This window comes from Channa argus, chromosome 21 (genome assembly GCF_033026475.1).
Source record: "Channa argus isolate prfri chromosome 21, Channa argus male v1.0, whole genome shotgun sequence".
Classification (NCBI taxonomy): Eukaryota; Metazoa; Chordata; class Actinopteri; order Anabantiformes; family Channidae; genus Channa; species Channa argus.
Genome location: NC_090217.1, coordinates 5,665,737 through 5,673,237, shown reverse-complemented (window position 1 = coordinate 5,673,237; position 7,501 = coordinate 5,665,737). Strand labels below are relative to the sequence as shown.

The 7,501-nt window shown below is 40.2% G+C and overlaps 1 protein-coding gene across 1 annotated transcript in view; it reads left to right on the top strand.

Moving 5' to 3' along the window:
- srgap1b (SLIT-ROBO Rho GTPase activating protein 1b) overlaps window positions 1–7,501 on the top strand; it is a 66,166-nt gene that overhangs the window by 2,399 nt on the left and 56,266 nt on the right. The window lies entirely within an intron of this gene.

Genomic DNA, 7,501 nt, shown 5'->3' with positions numbered 1-7,501 from the left:
ATGCTTGCTACAGTACAATGCCTCTACTGATGCATCGAAAAAGGTGCAATAAAGTTGATAAAAGAGAGGCAGTTTTGACGGGGGGTGGAGTGCTTTCAGGACATGCAGACACCGATTGTGTGAATATGCTTATCGTGTTATCACGCTTATCATGTTTGCCATGTGCATCATAATGTATTAGTTTAGTGTTGGCACTCTAACACAATCGAATTAGCTCCAAACAAGGTGAACAATTTAAAACATCTGAAAGTAAAACATCAAACACAAATCTCATTATTGTTTTACTTATTTGAACTTTTCTCTTGACTGTCAGTTGTTCTTAAAGGTTATTTCCAAACTGTTAAAGCCATTTATACCAGGCATATATTTATTTAATGTTTTACTGAGCTGCATTTCTTTTGTTAAAGATTATGGTTGGCTTCAGAGTGGTTAAGAGATGGAAGCTGACTGTGTCTGTTGACCCAGTTTACTGTGGTTAGAGCTTTGGCCATCCTTGCTTACTATATAGTAGGTCTTTCCCCCCTTACATGATACTTAGCAGGGGAGTCCTTATCAACTTTTATTGCAGATGTGGTGATGGGAGCAAAAACAACGAGCAGGAGGTCGGACATAATAATGACGAACAGCTAACGGGTTTTCTGGTGCAAAACAGTTTGTACCATCGAGATCACATATGCACGCGATGGAGAAACGATATCTCTCTCTAACGATAGCTAATAAGTTGATGGTGCGGTGGAGCTGCAAGCGTACACTGATGCTAGTGATTACATTCGCAATGATTTATGTTCAGTGGAATGAAGTCCTGTTTACATAAGGTTTAAATTTTAATATTTTGCTGTGGAAGTTCAAAAGTCAAACAATAGATGTTCAGAAAGTTATCAATTTGTATAAACTTAAAAACATTAATGCTAGAGACAATAGAGGAAATGATAAGTAAAGTAAAATGCACACTTTTTGCACAGAGCTATCATGGACACTACTACATGAACACATTACTATCAAATTTTGTCCATTTTGTGGTAGAAGTGGATGATAGACCTTTTTAGATGTAATCTCTCTCCGGCTAGTAGTATATTGAGTGTTCGGGTTATGTAGACAAATGGACTGCACTTAAATGGTAAATGGACTGGACTCATGTAGCACTACCTCAACAGACAAAGCCCTGTCCAATTTTCTAGTCATTCACATGCACAGATGTTCAGATCCAAAGTGCTCGCCAGACCCATCGCACGAAACTTGGGGTTAAGTGTCTTGCTCAAGGACATTTCAACATGTGGACATGGGGAGTTTGCAGATACAAGCTGCCAACCCTGCAACTAATGGACAATTTGTACCATCTCCTGAGCCACAGCAGGATAACTGGGATGCTTGTAGATATGTACAGCAGCCCGTGCAACTCGCTGGTGGAGTAAACGTATGGTGTAGCTGTAAGGAGCAGAAATAAAGCCTGTAGAAATGTAGTGCAATATAAGAAATTAAGGAAAGTAGCAGGAGGAGTTACGATGGCTGCTGATGGGCCTGTGTGCTTTGGATCCCCCCTGAGTGTATGATTGCCAATAATTATCCAGCCAGGGAAAGTCTGACATGTTTGTGTGCACCACTTGGAATGTGGAAGCAGAGAGAAATATGAAGAGAAACAAACTGATTAATGAATCAGTGGAAGTCAAACAGGACTTTACAGACTTAGCCCATTACTGAAACAGCAAATGGAGCTCCACAAACAGACTGCTACTAACCTCTTCCCGTTTAATCCAGTGATAGCAGATGTGTTGGCCATGTTGAGCCATAATTTACAGATGATGGAGAAGAGGAAGAAATGCTGATGTTATGCAAAATCCAATTTAAAAATGCTAATTTCTGTAAACGAATGTGCAGATAAATGGGATTGAAAGACCTGACCTTTGATTAAACCTGCATGAAAGTCCTCTGCACTGTTTGAAAGGATTTGAATTTCTAGGTGTTTGTCAAATGAGTCACTCGAACAGTTAATTTAGCAAAGAAAATTTGCGAAGGTGTTTAATGTCATGTGATGTCTGGCTGGATGGGAAAACTGAGAGGCCATGCAGTTATTACACATCTGTATTTGAATATGGATGTTTTGTCTGTGGTTTTGTTGCTAAAACAGTGCTTGGAAAGTTACAGGGAGACTCTGTGAGCTGTGTGGCGTTTGGAGTTTCCCCAGTTCTTGCACTGCTTATTGGAATTCGAGACAAGCAATGTAATTTGAAACACATTAAATCTGCAAGGGATTAAAGCCGACTATTTTTCAATGGCATGCTGTAAATCAACGGGCTGCGGAACTGACAATAGAGCAGCACATAAAAGTTGGCCAATGCAATCACCAGACATCACTTTCAGCTATAGTGGGACGGACTCAAAAGCTGTGTGATGGAATGTTAATGATAAATATTCACTGATGGTTCCAGGGAATCAGAAAGTAGGAAATTAGGATTCTGGCGGTATGGTACGTGAAACAGCTTGAAATTAAGATCAATCAGTGAGTCACAAATGAAATCCCTCTTCTCATTAGAGAACCTTTAGCACTGCTCTGGGCATTCGGGTGGACAGGACACACGAGTCGGAGAAGTTAGCATTTTCTTCTGTATCGCCTGCTGCATTGCCGCTTTAAACGCGAGGGAATCAAAAGCTTCACTTGCTTTAACCTACAAATATGTCTGTTTTCTTACGAAACGAGAGAATTAGCTGTGAAGTATTAAAGTATGGCTGGGTTTTGGGATATGCTTGGGGTCAGGGGGAAAGAAACTCCAGACTCTCAGCAACAATCCACCCTACAGAAAGGAGAGATGATTGTAAATGTATCCCTTTGAAGAGAGAGGACATTGAAGAGGGATAGCTAGAAAAAAGCACGAGACTTTTCTCTTCAGCCTCATATTAAACAAGTAATCTGTTAGAGCCTGAAGTTACGTAGGCTGAGGCTGAGGCACTGTGTGGTAAATCAATGTTTGCACGTTATAGGAGCACAGGATGTTAAATCTGTTTTGAGCCAAAGTAAGAACCATCATCTGGTTTTCAAAGCACTTCTTCATAATACACATCTTTATACAAAACTATGAAATGTGTATTGTTCCAGTAGCATCTGTGTTTACTGCCTAAAACACAGGAACCTCCTGAAACCCTAATGCAGGACAGTGAAGAGAAAAGAATGAGAGTAGTCTTAGGAAAACACTCTCAGGAAATGGCTGCCCACCTCTCTATGACATGTTATTTCCATTTCCTTTTTGTGTCCTGTTATTTCTCCCACTCTGCCATCAGAGGCTCTTATTACATCTTCCCTGCTCACCTTCCACTCCCACCTGAGTCTGCCCCACCCACCTGCTCCCCAATCATCACCTGAGTATTGTTTACCTGCCTGTTTGTTCCAGCTCCTTGCTAAATTGTGGTCTGCACTTAGATAACTCATTTTCTACCTCATCCGCACCCAAAGTGCTTTACCATGCTTCTCATCCATTCACACACACGCGCGCACACACGCACACAGACACACAGTGGAGCAGCTGATCGAACCACCGACCCTACGGCTGGTGGACGACCACCTCCTGAGTCACACCTGCCATTGTCTGTACTTACACTGTTGCACAACGTCAGCTTTCCATCCACCCCCTCATGTTTCCTTGTGGTTTGGACTTGGACCTGTTTCTTGAATTCTGTTCTTGTCAGTTCCCTCTAGATTGTTTGCATTAATGTTTCTGATCATTATTTGGACTCTGACAAACAGTGTGCAAATGGCTGTAAACATAACCTGCAGAAGCTATGCTGGGTGGGTAACATTCACAGTCCAGGCCCAAGGTGCAGTTTTACTGATGTTCTGGCCCTGGTCTGTCACACTCTTGTGTATCATTAGATTTATGTTAGGACCCAACTGAGAAGACAAGCAAATGGAAAATCTCTCCAAATGGAGGACAGGAAAATGTACGGTGACAGGCAACTGACTAAAACTGTAATCAACACCAACACTTAAATATGGACGTGAGGGAAAGTGAAGAAATTAATCTCTGAGGAGCTGGAGTGACAAGGAAAGAAAATGCATACGAAATATAATAATAATAATAATAATAATAATAATAGAAAAGATAAAGTAAAACAGAGCTATACAGTATTGTTAGAGACCATTTCGTGTGTACTGGAGGAACTGGGAATTGAACTGCTAACCCTGCCTCTCTTTCACAGCCTCCTGTCTGCTTTGAAGAATTTACACTTTACTGTGGAAGCAATCACATTGTCCACCGAGAAACATTTTATCAAAGAGCTGAATGCAAAGAGGTCAGGAAAAGGAAGTGCATTGTTAAAGACAGGAAGCACAGATGAATGTGGCAAACCTGAAGAGAGTCTTTCATCATTAACAAACTCGGGTGGGGTCCCATCCTGTGCTGAGGATTTAGGTGGTCCTTACTTTCCTTCATTTGCATCAAGTCTATCTGTCCATCTCCGCTGTCCCTAAATGACATGGTCGCTCCTCTTCCGCCTCTAATAAAGAACTAAAGTGATGCAGGGAATAAAAAAGCTTGGTCCCGAATTCAGAAAACGTAATTTAATTTTTTTTCTCTGAGTAAAATGAACCGTTTTACTGAAGAAACTCCTCTGCACATGGATGGATTACTGAAAGGGCCTAATGGGCACAGACACAGGATCACGAGAGGTCAGGGGGCACACAGGCAATTTTTTGGGATTTAAAGAGTTTTGTTAAGACGCATAATGCCCGGAATGAGATGTACAACAACAACAACCACAAAATAACTTTTGATCTTGAACTATCTAAATGATCTGCAAAATGGCCATAAGTGGACACAAAAATTCCCAAAACAGACATAAAATGTCCACAAGAAGAAACAAAATGATAAACACGATTACAAAAGCACCAAAAACAGACAAAACTACCAAAAAATAAGGATTTGTAACATTGCCACAACAGACTCAAAATGACAAAAAATAAATAAATAAAACAAATGTGCGCGGCCCTTCTCCTGTGCCTCCGTGCTTCTCCACATCAGAACTTGATTACAAACTCAGAACTTTCTTTTCTTCGGGCTTCGTGTGGTTGCTCATCTGGTCCGAAGCTGTGGGTTTGACTGAGCAGATGGGTGAAATGCGTGCTGTTCGGTCCTGGTAGATGTGGCTTAACTCTGTGAACCAATTTTTGGGGGGGTGTTGTAAATTTTTATTTACTTTTTTGAAGAATATGAAAAATCCCTATTACAAGCTGGGAACATATGGATAAAATATTAAGTATAATAGATAATTTATTGGAGAATCTCTGCATGTGTTTGTCTTAAAACAAAACAAAAGACACAGCTAAACACGTTTTAGTTTCTTAGGGGACAAAACTGACAGGAAGTTGTGTTTATTAGTGGTGTTTACCGTTGTAACACTTATGCAGTAGGTACTGATAGAACCATTTTACTTTAGGCTTCGAGATCATCTTCATGTTAGGACCCTGCCTACCACACCCCTCCTCCTTCAAACTACCTGGGAAATGTTTTGGACACCCTGGAGCAGTAATTTCCTAAGACACACAATGGCACAAAATGCATGTTTGCAGTAGTGCAGGCACATATCTTGCAGCAGCATCTTAAAATTTGTTGAAATACCTCCTGGATCAGAACCAAAATCTGGTTCCCAGCGTGTCATCTTCATCTTCCACCAAATGACACTTAAAAATCTGTTTACATGTTTTTCCTCCGACAAACAGATGGCACAGAAAACCAAACATCCCAAACTTCCTCAACCCCACCAAAATGATATAACACTCTCCAAATATTGTTACATATGTAGTTATGTATAATAATTACATTTTTACAGATGGAGCACTTTAACTGTTTATGTGCCATGTGCTGGTGTGTTCAGGAACCCTCACTATCACAGACCTCAGGCCCAGGAGATCAAGCCAACAATAACAGCTAAATGTAACAAATGTTTAATGTACGTGTGTGAATCTGCAACCACTGTGACATAAACAGTTCAATATTTCCTTTAAAGGAAAGTACTTGTAATCTCTATGGATACAGCTGAGTGTGCAAATGCAAACTTGCATATTTACATCATGTGGTATGTTATTTTTCTGCCCTGATACATTGAAGAGGGACATCTCATTCTACATGGATTTGGCAACTGGAGTTACGGTGCAATTTTAGATTTTGCAGTATGTGATGAGCTCAAAAAATATGCATTTTACTTCTTAACATGCTGATAAAGAGGCTTCTCACTTAAATACTTAGTACCGGTAAAATATTAAAGCCGTTTTTTTCCCTCATACAACCACCAGTTAACCTTCAGGAGAGATTAGTCAGTGTGAATAGCTAACATTAAGCAGCATGAGGTATGCATTTAAGGTTGTATATTGAGAAAATTAAAATTCCTGCAGGAACAAAGACTTAGCTTTCTGTTTGAAACAAACATACCACAGAGCTGACGTCAGGTCAGCGAGACTCTCACATCTGAGAGACATCCCGATAAATGTGTTTTGAGGGCTTTTGCACGTCACTGTGAGTTTGCGTGACAGTTTTTCTGTAGAACAGGAGATAATCAGAACCAGCGCCACAGGAGCTGGAGCTGTATTACATCACAGCGTAGCCCAATATTGAATTTTCTGTTGAAAAACACGAAAGGTTTAACACCAGCGCTCCACAACTGGAGGTTTAGCATTTCACTGAAAAAGCTGATAAGATGGTACCACTGGATTTTTGTTTCTTTAGCTTCAGCTAAAACATTCCAGGATATTAAAAGTGCCCAAATATTTACATTAAAGCCTCTGAAATAGCACACAGCTTAACATGGGACAAAATAAAATGATAAAAACGTGGAATCTAGACGGCAGTGATCACACATTTTTTACAAATCAAAAACATATTACAACTATAAACTGACAAAATTACTTTTAGGCACAATGTTATGTTTTTTGTTCCTGTATTTCACAACCTCGCAGCTGCAGGAAAGTGGAAAGTAAATTCAAACACAGCTTTTCGGTTGTTTACTTCGGCTTCATTCACTGTACAAGTTCTGTACTTACAATCTTTGCACCAGTCTCTCGCTTTTTTTCCAGATCCGTTCACTGTAACAAACTGCAGCGTCTGCCATGTTTTTTGTTTTTTTTGTTGCCACCTGCTTGCAGACACAATCACTCCAATCTGAATCTAGCTCACAGTCCAAACTGGTTGACCTGTGTGAACGTGGAATTGGGAAAAACTGGTGCAGTTATCAGACAACATAATCAATTATGTTGTTTGACAACTGCACCAACAAATAGCAGCAGCAGAGAAGCAGAGATGCTGTTGGGTTGTGGGTGTGAGGACATCAGTATCATAGAGCAAATGAGTTTGATAAAAACAAGCCTAAACAACTACACTCATGTGGCCCTACAATAAGAAGGGGTAAATAAGGACACTGGGAACTTCGAATTTATGCCTGGGAGGACTTTTCAAACTAATTAACTTGCATCAAACAGGAAATTATAGCTCCTTTCACCTCCTCTAAACTTCAGAATGGT